Raw genomic sequence first — 18,757 nt, forward strand, 5'->3', positions numbered from 1 at the left:
ATATTATTTCAATTATAAAGATTAACCAATATAATGTGGAAATAAATATTACACAGACACCGGAAATTTTGTTAACGAGGAATCCGCAAATGCGGAAAAACCCCGGGACCTAGTCCAGATTGAACACACACTATATTAAGCCGCTACAGACACTAGCCTACTCCAAGCTAACTTCAGACTGGACTATAGTTGAACCCCAATCAGTCACCCACTGATCCAAGGTACAGTTGTACTCCATACGCCTCTGATCCCAGCAGGATACTGCGCATTTGATTCCCTTAGCTGATCTCACCCACAACTAAGAGTTGCTACGACCCAAAATCGCAGGCTTTAACAATAAACAAATTTGTCTCACACAGACAAGTCTATAAAAGGATCAATCTGTCTCCCACAGATAAACCCTAAAAGGTTTTGTTCCGTCTTTTGATAATAATCAAGGTGAACAGGAACCAATTGATAATCCGGTCTTATATTCCCGAAGAACATCCTAGAGTTATCAATCACCTCACAACAATCTTAATTGTATGGTAGAAAACAAGATGTTGCGGAATCACAAACAATGAGACGAAGATATTTGTGGTTACTTTTTATATCTTGCCTATCGGAGATATCAATATCAAGCCAATCAACCTGATTGTACTCGTACGATAGAAGATGCAGGATCAGATCACCCAACTACGATAAAAGTAGTATCGGTCTGGCTTCACAATCCCAATAAAGTCTTTAAGTTGTTAACCTGGTTTTAGAAGAAGAAAACCAAAGGTTAAAGGAGAACCGACTCTAGTATGCAAACTAGTATCACACTTGAGGTGTGGGGATTAGTTTTGCACAATATTAGATGTCTCCTTTATATAGTCTTTCAAATCAGGGTTTGCAATTAAGTTACCTTGGTAACAAAGCAATCAATATCTACCGTTAGATGAAAACCTGATTTAGATTTAAGCTAATATTTCTCAACAGTTAGATCGAAAACTTAGCTTGTTACACGCACTTGACAATGCACGCTTCTAGGTTTATTAACCGTCCCCAAACGTATGCACTTGTTGGTTCAACAATAGTTAACCAAATGGTTAGACATATGAGCATTCCATATCAACCACGTTCTTCTTCACCATAACTAGTTCAAATGACTTCAAGATGAACTAGTTAGAGAGGTGTTCAATTGCAAGGAAATCTCATGTACTATACAATACACGATTGAAGCAAAGATGATTTGATTCACTTGAATAGGTTCATGAACTTTTAAAGCCATGGTTTGCAAATTGCATTCCTTAGTATTTTTAAGTTTAAGTTCAGAAATTATCTTCAGATATATAACCTTCTCAAGTTCGCAGACTAGGTTCGCGGACTTAAGTTATCGGGCAGAGTTTACAAACTCCAGCAGAAATTCTCGGGTATGAGAACTTTGCCGGTTCGCGGACTGAGTTCACGGACTTAGTTTCACGCAAATAGTTTCTCAACTCCAGCATAAATTCTCGGGTTTGAGAACTTCGGCAGTTCGCGAACTCAGTTCGCAGACTTGGCTCACGCCATTCTTCCGGTTCTCTTGATCAACAAAGTTCGCAAACTTTGGTTCAAGGAATATGACTTATACATAAATGTGTTTCCACAACAATGCTTATGTCCACCATTGTTTATGTAATCTAAACTCTCATTTCAATCATTGAAACATTCTTATAGGACGCTATACAGTTGTTACACCATTTCTCGTCAAAAAAAATTTCAAGATGATTGAAACATATCATGACTTTTGTCACATGGTAAAGATAAACTTGGTTAAAGCGAAAACCTTACCAACTCATATTTCGAGATATAGATAGGCGAGGTATACTCGGCTCGAAATACCAAACGTATATAATCAAAGTCTATATATATAGCATACGACTTCTTGTATCAAAGAGTAAGAGATAGAGTAGATATAATTTTGAGTGATAGATAAGTTCAAGTCTTCACATACCTTTTTGTCGAGAAGTTCAACCGGTTCCTTGAGTAGTTCTTCTACTTGTATGACGAATCGCCATGAAGTCCTTGAGCTCAACTACACTTTCTATCCTAGTCTGAGACTTAGCTATAATAGACTAGAAATCAAGACTTATAGTTTTGATCACTAACATTGACAAACATGCTTGAGATAGCAACGCATGCGAGTTCGACCGAGCAATGCTCTAACAAACATAATAATTGAAAGTGTGCACACAGTTGGACCATATCCGCAAAAATGAACAAAAAATAAAAATAAGGTCGCGATGTCAAAGTCTCATATTAAACAATATATTTTATACGCAATATTAAGTCATACATATATATATACGCACACAGATGAACAAAAATAATGAGAACTCATATTGAATCAACATATGTAGTGATTTCGATGCATTGGTAGGCTTATATTGAATCATATAGTGTGTATGCATTGATCATTATAGTATGTATGCACTAATCAATTATATAAACAAATAAATAAAAACATTACTAACCTGACAAAAAATGAATAAAAACATTACTGACCTGACATTGAACATTATAGTATGTATGCACTAATCAATTATGTAAACAAATAAACGAAAACATTACTAAACTGACATTGAACAGTCTAGTGTGTACAATAGATTATACACAAAAATGAACAAAAACAAGACAATTAGATCCCGTTACTAAACTTATATTGAACAGTATATAGTATGTGCACTATTGGATATAAGAAAAATTGAGTTAAAACTTTACTAAACATTACTGACAAAAATGAATTTAAAAAAAAAAACTTAATAAACATTCTGAATGAAAAACAAAAATAAAAAGAATTAGATCCAATTCAATCAAGTCAAAAAAAAAACATGTTAAACTTATCTTATCTCAGTGCGGCTTATATCCACTATTGGATCATACTAAAACTCAAAACCAAAAGAATTTGATTAGGTCCGAAAATTAAAACTAGTCAGTTTTCGACAAGATCTTGATGAGTAACATAAATCTAAGCTCTCTGATTACGAATCTGAAATTAAGGTTTCAAACGGGATTAAGATTGGTAGGTTGGTCAATATTCAGTCACGAACCCTAGAAACATTTTCATCATTTTTTCGTTTCGAAATCTTTGGCTCAAATCACTGAAAATGAAAAGATGACAAGTGACAACGGATCTAAAAACTGATTGTGAATCTAGTCAATAATCAAAGTAAATTTCAAGTTATTAGGTTTCTGAAAACAAAAAATTAAATTACAACCAAATTAAAAGATTAACAAGAGATGAAATTTATCTCACCTATTGATTTTGTTGATAAGTCTTCCGATAATACTCGATGATGATACTTTCTTCATTAACAAAATTATTTTCAAATATAATTTCTTCAGATCTTCTTTGCCGAAGCTCGAGCTGTAGAAAATAAAATAAAAATAACAATATAAAATGAGGGTGTTTGTATATATGTAGATTACTTTTGGTATTTAAAAATTACGTTTTGTGGAACCCGCACGTGTCTGGCCTTGGAATAAAACTTTTGGTCCAAAAGTTTATTTTTGGACCTCCGGTTATATGGGCTTGATAAAAGGATCGGCCATTAAAACGGTCCACTAAATTTACAGATTCAATTTCAGACGACCTCACAATATAGTTACTACAGTAAAAACTCCATATATTAATAGCCTTGGGACTTTACCAATTATTAATATATGGAGGTATACCAAAAAAAAAAATTGGCTAATTCAAAGTATGTAAATGATGTTGGATAATGTGTATACATATTTGCAGACTCAATACAAAAATACATATATCTATGTGTGAACTTATATGACCTTTAAGAATTTTTCGATACTTTTCTGACCAATTCAACGTATGTAAAAGATATTTTGAAACGAAATGAAGAGCATGTTTTGGGAACATCAAAGATATCCGTTCTTAATGAAATTCTAAATGAAGTTGTTTCAACCGAAGAATACATCATTGATGAAATTAGATAAGAAGTGGAGGGAAATAATCCTGAAGATGATAGTACGAAGATGTTAAAAGCTTTAGCCCAAAAAGCTTTAAACATGCTCAAAAAGTTGGAAATGTTTTGGCTTCAACAAGAAGGTGTCAATAGTAATGAGATCTTAACATCCTCAAGTTAAAAGATGAGATGACAACTCAACAAGTTACATCCTTGTCCAAAACAACTATGGATAAGTATTTTATTTTACCTTGTATTTTGATGTAACAAGAACTATAAGTTTCCAATATAATGTCAATTATACTAGAAATAACATGTGTCGTAACGGCACGACATGAGACTAAGTAATTTTTGATCATGATGATTTAAATAAATATACTACAATCTATGATAAGACTTATTTCAACCCATGAGAACTTGTAGCTATGAAGATCTTAGATATTCGTCATCCAATTAATTAAACTCGGTTACATTTGTAATTTATTAAAATAATAATTTCTGATAACAATGCCAAAATAATTTTATTTGCACTAAATAATAAATTTTTTGTCGATCCCTAAAGTTCAGTGGTCTGCGATACTGTTTTGTGTTGTATTCGGACCATTAACCGTTCCCACCACTCTGCACATTTTCCAAGTTTGATATTTTCAACACCAAATCAATAGTTCAGAAGTTGGAGGTGAATCATGATAATAAAGAAGGAGCTGGTGATAGTTATAGATCAGTAATTAAAGTTTTAGATGATGATGCTCAATCGTGTTGTTATGGAGAAAAAGATCACAATCGGGATCAAGAAGATTAAAAAAAAAAATAGTAGATGCAAAAGAAAAATGAAATCATCCCAAAAGTCAGGGAAGTTTATTAAAATGTTGAGATTTCAGTGTCAGTGTAGCTTTGAAAAGGAATGCGTTTCCAAGCTAGAGAGTTTTCCCATTTGCAAGGTTACAAAGGATGCGAGCTTGCGAGTTAGTGATTCATTATCTGGATAGATATACATGTGTGTATGTATTTATTTCGACCTTCGAAAAAAATAAAAAATGAGCTGAATAAAAATGTTCTCTCTCTCTCACTTTTTTTTTCTTTTTTTTTTAACATGATATTCATTGTTCTTTATAGGATGATGAAGGACAATATTTTTAAGATAATGAAATAAGGGTTTTGCATGTTGTAATCGTAAATATTCTAATGTTATTTGTTCTTTGTAGGTTGGTGACGATGGACTAATTCGATTTTAAAAAGATATGAGTCAAAATGAATATAAAATATTATTACTTACAAATAACTCGTGTTGCATGAGACTAACGTATATCAAAATTATGATTAGTTTACACCGTTGTTTAACATTCGACTTTATTTGAATTAATATATGTGCATAATGTTGTTCCAAATTTCTGTTGATGACACTTGATCATATTTAATCGGTTCCTAAATAGATAATGAATTATTTTATTTTTTTATGTTGACAAAGGTTTTAATGTTTTCTTTTTTCTTATAGATTTCCAAACTGATAAGAGATGGTTAGTTTTTTGAAAATAATAATATCAACTATACATGTTTGTAACTGCAAAGATAGTGGTCATAATTAACTTTTTTCATTAAATTTTTCTTTTATGATTCTAGTTACGAAGGAATTCAATGAAAAGAGGTTACAATAATTATATTCGTCGGATGTCTTTGATTAGGATGATACCGGAATGGTTGGATACAGTGTTTGTCTCTCAAAATGTTATTTGACCGTCCAATGCTCAAAAACCCCTTCTGATTTGTATTATAGACTAGGGTATTACGTCACGGGCTTTGGTCTTACTTTCTACCTTTGAATATTAGCTTATTAACATATTAAGAATCTTTCCTATTAATGTTTAGATGAATCTAAGTTTTGCAATAATAATTTTCTGTTTAAACCGATGTTCTGAAGGTACAAATTTTGTAACAAACTCATTCTTCGTCTTACACTGGATGAAGAGTTATACATGTACCTACAACCATACTTATCCAATGACTCCCAAAATATACTGGTTGTAGGTTTATACATGTACATATAAGTGGACTAATCTTTACATGTACGTAGTAACCTATGTAGTTTGGTAACCCGTTTTTCGGTTAGCATTTAATTTTTGGAGACCTCCGCTAAAAGCTACCGTAGAAGATGTAAAATCAGCCACTTTGATATCAACAGTGCATCAAAAATTGATCTTTGGATAAATAAATTATTATCTCCACCTAACTTGTGTGGATTGACTCTGGTTCTTCATTTTTATTATCCCTGTATTTGTATTACGGTATATTCAACAACTTCTGCTTATGCTTAAAAAAAAATCGTCTGCTTTGTGCTTTCATTGTGGTTCAATAGAGTAGCAAAACTTAGATTTGTCTGCACAACATTGAATCAAGGTTCATTGATTCATATCCTTGCATCACTTCATGGTCATGGTCCTACGGACAAACTCTGTCGCTTGTCTGGGCACAGGCGCATCCTTCGAGGTAATTTCTGAGAGTTCACAATCTATAGATGAAACTCTACAGTCTAGGCATAACCTCATGGCTGAAAATATCTCCTACAAAAATTCCTCACAAACCGCCCAAAAAACCAGTTAAAAACAGCCCCCTCTCATCTGCTTAAATAATAATGCCAAAAAGTGACCCTCTGCTGATCCCAAACAGACGGGACCCGCCTTCATGTGAGAAGGTGATTTTCAGGGGCAGTTAAAGAATGACTGTATCTTTTGAGAATGATTGTATTAAGAATGACTGTATCTTTTGAGGCAAGATTACGGAACTACATTTTCCAAAATGAACTATTCATACTAAACTTCGTGGATCATTGACGAATTAATCCGTCACCAAAGATTCATAGTTTATCTTTTGATAATTAGCTCAGTGTTACACCAGTTCATAAATTTGAGAAAAAACTTTAGTTCATAAACAAAACATACTGCATTTACCATCTTCTTTACTAATACAACTTGGGATTTCGACAAAACAACAACAACAAAAACTTGAGATTTTAAGAAAAGCTCCCAATCTTAAACTAACAAAAAATAATAAAAAAAAAAAGTAAAAGAGAAAATGCTAATTTTCTTGGCGTAATTCGTCACCAAGGATCTGGAAAACATAGGACAACTGACGTTGCCAACCCATAGAGAACATATAAAGTCATACCACACAACGCATGACCATCACTTGTTTGTTTAGAAAAATGATGAGAAGAGATATCTACCATGATAACAATTTTACCGATTAAACAAATAAAAATAGGTGTACCAAAAAAAAAAACCTGATGCAGTGATGTTAAAGAGAAAATCCATATTCATTCTTGTACACTTTGTACTACGGTTAGATGGAGAGGCATACGGGGAAGGGAGATAAATATAAACATGGAAATTGTTGTGATGGATAATTCACAGATTCACAGCGATTTCTACAAACCACGTTTTAAGCCTGCGATTTCTATAAACTACATTTTAAGCTCCATGTAATGAACATGAGATCGCTCCATGCTAAAATAGAAAAAACTCGTCAGGGTCATACATATTACATTTTCAGATGTCAATGGGAGATGCCTAATTGCATATGAAAGATTCATGCACTGCGATATAACTTTGATGCACTGCTTCATCAGAGAATGCATCAACATAAGCCTAATACGTGTCCATGGACTATTATTTATTTTTTAGATTGTATCCTGCAAAGAAATCTAGATATTAATAAATTCTGTACATCCTAGAATTGAAACTAACATGGAGCTTACTCAATGTGTGAGTTAATTGGTGGGTAGAGGAGATGGAAAGTCAAAATTAGCTGCTTTGAACCAACTAAATCCCTAATTGGATCACCACAGGAAACCTTATTTCATCTTCATATACTAACCCTTTACGAACTACTTGTCATATTAGCTTCATTAGATTTTATGGAGTTTCCATTTTGTCAAAGAATTTAACAATACAGGAGGGGAGAGTTTTTGAAGAGAGGGTAAGAAAAACAGAGAAATGTGAGTAAACTGGTGCAAGAGAGACTTGTTGCAATAGCCAATAACTATTTACAGGCGCCAACGATTTACTAAGGTGAGTCAAAGAAATCCAACAACCAAGATACAAATTTTAGCAGAGCAGAAAGAAGTTGTACCGTAATTTTCCGTTTGGAAATTAAGTGTTTCAAATATTTCCCATCAATCTATCATCAATCCTGTTGCAATGGTCCAACCAAGTTAACCCAATCAATCTAAATAAAAATATTGATGAATTAATATGAGATAAAAATGTGAATACATATTAGATCAAAAAACAAAAACAACAGAATAACAATGAAATTAGTTTAGATAACAAACAAAATAACTATGATTTCAAAGGACGGGCACACCGAGATTGAAAAGCATAAAAAATTTGAATTGAGAAAAGAAAAGCTTACCTTTGACAGTCGGCACCAAAAAATTGTTTGAAAACAACAAATTTTAATTTATAGCTTTAAGAATTCACAAATAAGAATGTAGAGAGCTGCACAAACAAATAGAGAATATATACCATAGTGAGAATGAGGAGATCCTTTTTCAGTTTACCTTTTTCCCTACATTCACCGCCGTGATTTAAGTGGCTAGGCAAAGGGTTTTCCATGCGTTTTCCTTTTTTGCACGGAGTAATTCTCATTGATGGCTTGGCAAACGGAAACCGTTTTGAGTCTTAATGCGAGGAGTAATATGTGGAAAGAAATTTGGGTGATTATCATTAGAGTGTGAGAATATTCAGATCGATCTAGGCCGTTCTTTATGTGCCCAAATTATAAATTACCGTTGAACAGGAAAATCTGGAGAGAAGAGTAAAACATATATTAATGGTTGAATATGGACCGTCCTTTATGTGTCCAAAATGTAGATCACCATTCATTGGTGAAAACACCATTGTCCCTTATAATATATACTAGGATATGTTACGACACGGGGAAATAAGTTGTTTTGCTGTTGATTTTTTTTCTTGGGAAAATACCATGAGCTGAGCGTGTGAAATTTGGTAAATGATAATCTTTCTTAAGCAGAATTCGAAGCTTTGGTCGATATTATTAACATCATCGAGAGCAGTTTCTTGTTAAATGGTGATTAGGATGTCCATATATTTATGCATATTGATATATATATACAACATACAGTAATTTTTTTGGTGGTTAAAATATCCGATGTAAGCGTGTACACTGGAACTCCACCCAGTTTCATTTGTGGTAATTGATATAACCACCCATTCACAGTTGTTGTAAATAATACCAACAAACTTGAAAACCTAAAGTCCAAGCGGGAACTCGTAGAAATTCCTAGTTTGATAAGATTAACTTGTCGACTGCATTCCAAATTAAAAATGCAGTTCAGTCATCATTTAAATAGATTATACTTTATGTGTCCAAACTGTACATCTCTGATGGTTTTTAAATAGTGATTGTAGTTGTAGTGGTAAACAGGTTCTTTTCAGACTTGTGAAGAAAACAATTTTTATAGATTTAAATTAAACAGGCAACTAAATAAAATAATTCAAAGTTTTGAAGAAAAATACCAAGACTAGGATTCCACCATTGACCAAATAAATATTAAACTCTAAATAATATTCATGCAATTCTATCTTTAAAAATAACTCTAATATTTGCCTCAAATATATTTTTGAAGTAATAATTGTAATCACAAAGTATAAAACATCAAAAGTTTTTAAAACCCAGCATGCTTCATCAAAATAATTCACAACTATTCAATAAAAACTAATATTTCAAATTCAATTCCATGCAAATAATCAAATAATAATATTGCAATAAATAATAAAATTAGAATTATACCAATCAATATGGATCAATGGCTTCCTCCGTCGTCTCGGCTAATGGGTTTAGCTCCTCATCCCAAAAACACACTCACAAGATAAATTCATGGCTAAAATAGGTGTTTTTATTGATGTATATAAGATGAAACAGGAATTAGCAACGCTGCAGAAGTGTTACAGCGTCACTGTTACAAAGGGGTAAGTGCTGAAAATTAAACGATAGTTTTCTGTTGCTGTAAAACAACGACACTCGTTTCTGTTTTAAGACTGTTGAAGAACGACTGCCTTAGCAGGTATGTTCTTCCTCTTCTTCTTCCTCCTCGAACAGCAGCAGCAGCAGCACTGTAACTCTCTGTAATCGCTTCTCCTCGGCTCTCCTCGACTCTAAACTCTCTCCTAAGGTTTTCCAACCCTTTTTATGACTTGAAACCACTCTTATATATCCCACAGACCCCAAATATCTCGTATAAATTCAAGATTTCTTCTCCGTGCAGTTAAGAGAATATCTCTCTTCAATCCTCCCTGTACGCGTCTTCTGACCTCTTCTGAGTTATCTAAACTCTCCAAACTCCAACTAATACTTGAACAGGACCAGGCACATCCATATCCTGGCGTCAAAGTCCTCCAGAAATCTCTCAAAAATCTTCTAAACTTGAAACAGAACACGTCTCTCTGTTGAGACTTTGAAACCCTCTCTCGGCCATTCCAGCCCAATTGGTTGGGTCCAATCGATTGTAACAGACCTGTTGAGTCTTGTAGAGTCCATACGTACCAAATACATCCATTGAATCTCCTAAAATCACGTAGAAATTCGATGTCCAAATCTGCTCCTCGCTGCATGCATTTTCTCGCCAAAAATGCATTTTTGAAAACGTGAAGAAATGTGACCTTCCCCTATCCAGTCCCGGTCTCCCTTTAGCAGATGCCTGGAAATGGGTCACCCCTTAGTAATTAGGTTACCCCTTATCCAAAGTGAGAGTCCGTATAGTAATTTTCTCCCACGAGCGCAAAAACCACTTTTTTAGCCAATTTCACCGCAAAAGCTTATTTCTCCAGAAATACCTACAGGGACATAAAAAGCCATAATAAGTACAAAAATGGGTACTAACACAATATACAATTGGGCTATATTAGACACATAAATGTGTCTATCAATCTCCGTCCAAATAAAAAAAAATCATTGTCCTTTATAATATAGATATTTGATCAATACATTTTGACTGCATGAATCACATAAAAATTGGCATGTATATTTTTAATGGGAGGAATAAAAATAACGGTTTGACATTAAATAAGAGGAATAATTCCCAAATATATGCACATTAAAAATCTAATTCATTGTCTTAAGTAAAAGCAATATGTGAATTAATTTGTAGCTCAATCTGGACCATTCTTTATATGTCAGAAATGTAACTGAATAACTTAGATATGTGCCTCAATCTGGACCGTCCTTTATGTACCCAAACTGTACATCTCTGTCCAAATAAAAAAAAAAACCATTATCCTTTATAATATACTAGGATATGACCCGTGTCGTAATGGCACGGGCTATGGGTTTTTCTTATGTTGGTTGTATTTTTTTTTCCTTGGGAAAATACGATGCGCCGAGCATGTGAAATTTCGGGGAATAACAATCTTTCTTAAATTGAATTCGAAGATTTGATCGATATTATTAACATCAGCGGGAGCAGTTTCTTATTAAATGGTGATTAGGATGTCCATATATTGATGTACATTGATATATATATATACACAACAGAGAGTAATTATTTTGGTGGTTAAGCGTGTACACTGGAACTCCACCCAGTTTCATTTATGGTAATTGATATAACCATCTATTCACAGTTGTTGCAAATAATACCAACAAACTAAAATCCCAAGCGGGAACTCCTAGAAATTCCTAGTTTAATAAAATTAACTTGTCGACAACATTCCAAATTAAAAATACAGTTCAGTCATCATTTAAATAGATTTTCGTTTTGTGCTAAAAAAATCAGTGCAATTTTTTTCCAAATTCAAAAATTTGAATCTGATCTTGGAACTCTTCTTTCGTATTTATATCTGCATTAAGTATTGGAATTGCTAATTGTTTTCAAAAATGAATATTGACTGTGTGCTCGTATCAATGTATAATTGGCATGTAGATTTTCAATCTACATTTTAGGAGTATAAAGAAGGGTCCAGATTAATTCTCATATTGATTTTACCTAAGACAATGAGCTAGATTTTTAATGAGAATTTATTTGGGAGTTATTCCTCTCATTTAATGTCAAACCGTTACTTTTATTCTAAATTAAACGCCCGTTAACTTAACTATTTATTTAATCTTCATTTACTATCAAACCGTTTCTTTTTTCCTATGATTTTGGCCTGAAGAAATCAAAGTCTAATTGGAAAATTCCCTATCCAGAGAAAAATAAAAGTTGTGTAAAAAAAAAATAGAAATCAAATGATATGGTATTAAAAAAAACTAACATAAGAATGAAAATGAATAGATAGCAATCATATTTGATCAATATCTTTTGACTGCAGATGGAAAAACAAAATTGAGATAACAAATACAATATTAATGAAAAGAATCAAAGAGAAATTAAACTGGTCAAATGGTGTGGTATTAAAAAAAGCATAACATAAGAATGAAAATGAATAGATAGCAATCATATTTGATCAATATCTTTTGACTGCAAATGAAAAACAAAATTGAAATAACAAAATACAATATTAATGAAAAGAATCAAAGAGCAATTAAACTGATCAAATATAATATTTGATCAGTATCTTTTGACTGCATAAATGACATATATAAAAATTAGGCGTGAGGCACCATGAGTCCATTGATGTTAAACAAAAAATTAAAGAGAAAAGCTAACAACAATGATCCAACTAAGAGTATGAACAGTTAAGAAATGATATTTACCGACCCAAGTTAAGGATATAACAATGAAACAGTCGTTTTCTTCGCCATTTATTTTCACTCTATGTAAATCCTATGATGTTGGCCTGAAGAAGTCAAAGCTCTAATTGGATAATTCCCTGCCCAGAGCAAAAAAAATGTGTAAAAAAATAGAAATTAAATGGTATGGTATTAAAAAACACATAACATAAGAATGAAAGCGAATAGATAGCAATCATATTTGATTAGTATCTTTTGACTGCAAATGAAAAAAAAAACTGGGATAAAAAATATTGATGAAAAGAATTAAAGAAAAACTAAACTGATCAAATACAATATTTGATCAATAACTTTTGAGTGCATAAATGACATAATGAATTCATTGACGTTAAACAAAAAATTAAAGAGAAAAGATAACAACAATTATCTTAATCAACCAAAACAATAGTGAATCATACCTTGGGAATAAAGTTGTGCAAAGGATGAACCTTTGGAAAAGGAATTGGAATATAAAAAGGATTAAATTAAGAATTAGGTTAATGGGAAGAACAAAAGTAACTCCCAAATAAATGGACAATTCCCTTCTTTATATCCCTAAATGGAAGGAATAACTCCCAAATAAATGATATTAAATCAATGGGCAATCAATTTAAATTCATTATTTTAGACAAAATTAATATTATGTGAATTAATCTGGACCCTTCTTTATATGTCTAAAATATAGATTGAAAATTTTAAATATGTAGCCCAATCTGGACCATTTTTTATATCCTAGAAATGTAACTCAGTAACTTCAATATGTGCCTCAATCTGGGCCGTACTTTATATACCTAAAATGTGTGAATTAATATGTGAATTAATTCATTATCTTAGGCAAAATTAATTAATATGTGAATTAATCCGGACCATTCTTTATATACCTAAAATGTGGATTGAAAATCTTAAATATTTAGCTTAATCTGGACCATTCTTTATATGCCAGAAATGTAGTTGAATAACTAAAATATGTATCTCAATCTGGGCCATCCTTTATGTGTCCAAATTGTGGATCTCCGTCCATTAGTAAAAACACCATTGTCCCTTATAATATAGACTAGGATATGACCCGTACCGTAACGGCACGGGCTTTGGTTCGGAATGTTTGCTTCACTTTTTCGATTAGTTATATAATTGTAGATCATACTCCTTTGGAGTTCAAAATGGAATAAGACATCGTTATTGTGACGATTTCGCAATACTATAACATTGTATCATGTATATTATTTTATATATATATCATTAGTTGTTAGTATGATGGACCTGACGGTCGATCTACCATAAATGGAATTGGCAATGAAATCTTTTTCCGTCATTGTTTTTATGTTTCTGAAGTTGTAGAATGTGATAGTCCTATTGTTATACCGCCAAATTATCACTTACCGTTTTTCTACCCATCGCAATCATTCGATGATGTTTGTGAATGCAGTTCAATTATTTCGATTTACTGTAATTTTTTTAGTATTCCTACTTATAATTAAAGTGAATCTCCAACAATATTATTAATTCGGTTAGAGAGCCAATTCGTATACGTTAAACCATAAAACTCAACTACATTCGTGTCTCCCAGTAAAAAAATCTCGTGGTTGCTCATCTTTTCCCGTCATTCGATTTTAGGCTCCCTTTGTCATTGCTTGAATAATTCTATCAGTTTTTCCATTCGGGTTTATCAGTGTAACCTTCGAAGAAAACTTAGTGCAGTATGTTAGATTTTTTTGACTGTTAAACCTAAAACGTGTTCCAATTATGGTAGCCTTTTTAAATTCCTATTCCGTCGGCGGTCAACCTAGGAGGGAGGTAATGTATTTCCAAGGTATATTTTGGTCCTCTTTTATGCTCTTAGTGTATGAAAATTTTCAGTAAACTCTCATTAATCATATATTTTGCACGAGATACGTGAAAATACGATTGATGCCATCATATTTCAACCAAAGATTGTGAAGTAACACATGAGAGGGTGCTTTGTGATCATTCTATTTTAAAATCCTACATGAAGGATGTGCCAATCAAATCCTCATACGGGTCTCAGTAGGCATAAGCTGGTCAATCAATAGTTCTTCATGTTTTAATGCAGTTTGTTTCATCGAATATAATTCAAAACCAATCACATCCTCTTGGAGTCTTAGAATCTAGGGTGGGAAAGTATGGATCTTAAAAACGTCTTCCCTTCGGATTTCGTGTCATTAAAACTTTCGCTTATTGTCAGAGTCCACACATGAGATGTAATTTCAAGGTTCACATAATATAAAAAAAATATTAATCAGGGGTCCCAATCCATTTGATACCAACATGTGCATGACATAGTCCAAATAAGAGGCTGAAACTCTCTAGCAGAAGTGGCAATACAGTTAAAAAAATCTTTAATAATTCTAAGGGCAATAACAATGGAACCAGAGCTTTCTTCGTTAATTATTTTCACTCCATGAAAATCTTCTTGATTTTGGTGGCCAAAGAAGTCAAAGTTAAATTGGACAACATAAAAAAATAAAAGATTAAATGATATGGGTATTAAGAAACCTAATATAAGAGTAAAAATGAATAGAGAACAATCATATTTGAATATCTTTTAACAGCAAACGAAGAAACAAAATCCAGATCACAAAATACAACATTAATGAATAGAAACAAAAAGATATCAAATTGCATATATGACCAAAAAAATTAGGCATGAGGCACCACCATTCTTTATATGCTGAAAATGTACATTTTGATTATGAAAGGGATTAAGTTAAAAGGGAATTTAATTTAGAATAAGAGAAATGGAATAAGAGAATTTAATTTAGAATAGAATAAGGGAATTGAATTTAATTTCGAACCTTGAAGAGATGTAATTTCAAGGTTCACATGATATAAAAAAAAATATTAATCAGGAATCCCAGTCCATTTGATACCAACATGTGCATGACATAGTTCAAATAAGAGGCTGAAACTCTCCAGCAGAAGTAGCAATACAGTTAAAAAAATATTTAATAATTTTGACCATGCATGAGGCACCACCATTCTTTATATGCTAAAATGTACATTTTGATTATCAAAGGGATTAAATTAAAAGAGAATTTAGTTTAGAATAAGAGAAATTGTTTCACATTAAATGGGAAAAGTAACTACCAAATAAATGATATTGAGAGGGTGGAGAGGAAACTAAAAAACTTATTAAATATGTGGCACAATCTAGATCATTCTTTGTATGCTAAAAATGTAGACTGAAAATCTTAAATCTGGGGCTCAATCTCAACCCTTCTTTATATGCTAAAAATGTAGATTGAAAAACTTAAATCTATACCGTCCTTTATGTGTCCCAAATGTAGATAACCGTCCATATGGAAAACCACCATTTTCCCTTATAATATAGATATAAATATATTTGATCAATACATTTTCACTGCATGAATGACATAAAAATTGCGTGAGGCACCATGAATCCATTGATGTTAAACAAAAAATTCAAGAGAAAAGCTAACAACAATGATCCAACTAAGAGTATGAACAGTTATGAAACATTCGTTTTCTTCATCATCTATTTTCACTCCATGTAAATCCTATGATTTTGGCATGAAGAAGTGATAGTCTAATTGGACAATTCCCTACCCAGAGGAAAAAAACATTGTGTGAAAAAAATAGAAATTAAATGGTATGGTATCAAAAAAACCTAACATAAGAATGAAAACGAATAGATAACAATCATATTTGATTAGTATCTTTGACTGCAAATGAAAAAACAAACTTGGGACAAAAAAAAAATATTGATGAAAAGAATCAAAGAGAAACTAAACTGATCAAATACAATATTTGATCAGTATCTTTTGACTGCATAAATGGCATAAAACTTAGGCGTGAGGCACCATGAATTCATTGACATTAAAGAGAAAAGCTAACAACAATTATCTTAATCAACCAAAACAGTAGTGAATCATACCTTGGGAATAAAGTTGTGTGCAAATGATGAACCTTTGGGATAGGAATTTGATTATAAAAAGGATTAAATTAAGAGTTAAGTTAATGGGAGGAATAAAATAACTCTCAAATAAGACAATTCCCTTCTTTATATGCCTAATCTACCCCTTAAATAATTAGTGGTAATCTCACTTAATTAGTGCAAAATTTTAAAATCAAAATCAATTTTTTTTCCGAATTTTATGTTTGCAAAAAAAATAAATCTACCCAAATTTGTATAAAATTTTTAAAAAAATAACGACCCTCAAGAGTCGTCATTGTTTCAGTCTCTATGCGAGTGATTATATCCCGGAGAATACTGTTTCCCCGATGCCAATTTCGACTTATTTTCGGAAAAATGCTACGGAGACGGGGCAATTTGAGAGAACTATCATAATTGCAGAGGAAGGGAGCAAGGTAGAATACTTGGAAGGGTGTAGGGCTCCAGCTTATGATTCTAATCAGCTTCATGCTGCTGTGGTGGAGCTTTACGCTGAAAAGGATGCAGAGATTAGATACGTGCAGAATTGGTATGCTGGGGATGAGGAAGGGAAAGGTGTGATTTATAAATTTGTCACGTACGAAGCGTGGCGTTTGCAAAGGTGACCGTGCTAATTAAGATATCTTGGACTCAGGTTGAGACGGGATCTGCGATTACTTGGAAGTATCCGAGTGTTGTTATGGAGGGGATGATTCTGTGGGAGAGTTTTATTCAGTCATAATAACTAATAACCATCGGCATACTTATCTCCACAAGACTAATTCCTTTCCATATTTCTAGATTTTATTACAATATAGTATTTTCTGTTAACTAAATTCACGTGAATAATACACATGTTAATGCACCGAAAATCCAACCGTAAATCAAAAAAAAGAAGAAAATAATCCAGCCATAAATGAGGAGACACGGGTGATTTCAAGCAAGGAAGAGCAGGACCAATCTCAGTAAATGTATTAGAAGAAGTGGAAGCTCTAGGATTTCTCCGGGCATCAAAATGGGCAAGAACAATGAATCTGTCAGACTTTAGTGTGGAGGGAGACCGTAAGAATCTTTTTGATTATCTGAATGGAGAGCCATCTCAAATTATCTAGTAGAACCAAACTATTACGGATGAAGTTCGGCATGAATTTTCCTTTTGTAAAAACTTTAAAGGTATTTTATTCCTAGAACAGCAAACAATGTAGCTGATACACTAGCTAAAGAGGCTAAGAGCTACAGAACTGCTATTGACCGGAGTATAAACCCTCCTTCCTGTATTCTTTATGCTTTTTAGAAGTAGATAAATCTAATGCCGGGGTCTCTGACATAGGCCCGGTACTAGATGGCTCTACTCATTGTGATGTAAGGGTTATTAACTCCCTAAGTTAGTTCTTTTTAGTGCATTTTAACTTACAAAAAAAAATTCAGACGTAAATATTTCTACGGTTACTTAAAAAAAATCCCCAACCATAAATCTAAATTTTCTGAAAGAATTATAATTCAGGATATTTTACGGTTAGGTTTTATGAGAGTCGAACCCAACCATAAATAGGTTTATGGTTAGAAACCTAACCGTAATAACACTTATAATATATTTTTTTAATTTACGGTTAGGATTCTTAGTTTCCTAACCATAACAGCTTCAGAGAATAAGTTTATGGTTAGAAATTAAGAATACCTAATCGTAGGTTTTTGAAGATGAAAAGCATTAGATTTTTGAATTAGAAATTAGGTTTTTATTTTAGATGGAGGGTAACATAGACATTTGTTATTGCATCAAGATATCCCATAGCTAACTTTTTAGTCATTAAGAATCCAAGTGAAACCCCTCTATTGGAATGTGACGCCCCAATAATAGGCTTCTTAATATATGGAGGTAAATTCCTTGTAGTGGGACTAAAAATATCTATTAATATTAAAATGTGGAGGTTATTACTATTTATAACTGGCCCAATTTGAGACTATGATTTTTTATTAATATATGGAGTTTTTACTGTATTTTGGATTTTGATTTAACATCTGAATTTAGAATCTGTCACGTCACTCCAGATACGCACCTTCAACTAAAGTTTCTTACCGTATGCGGAAATTTCTATTTTGGTTCATAATCTCCATCTGAAATGCCATCTCAGATGATTGGGTCCATTTTTCCGAGTCCGGATTTGTGCACATTCCTTAACGAGGATGCATTTAACATTTCAAT

The 18,757-nt window shown here is 32.6% G+C and overlaps 1 pseudogene; it reads left to right on the forward strand.

The window, feature by feature from the left end:
• Positions 1–16,269: 16,269 nt before the first annotated feature.
• LOC113272414 lies at positions 16,270–17,355 on the forward strand (annotated as a pseudogene).
• Positions 17,356–18,757: the final 1,402 nt, after the last annotated feature.

The sequence above is a fragment of the Papaver somniferum genome, chromosome 4 (genome assembly GCF_003573695.1).
Source record: "Papaver somniferum cultivar HN1 chromosome 4, ASM357369v1, whole genome shotgun sequence".
NCBI lineage: Eukaryota > Viridiplantae > Streptophyta > Magnoliopsida > Ranunculales > Papaveraceae > Papaver > Papaver somniferum.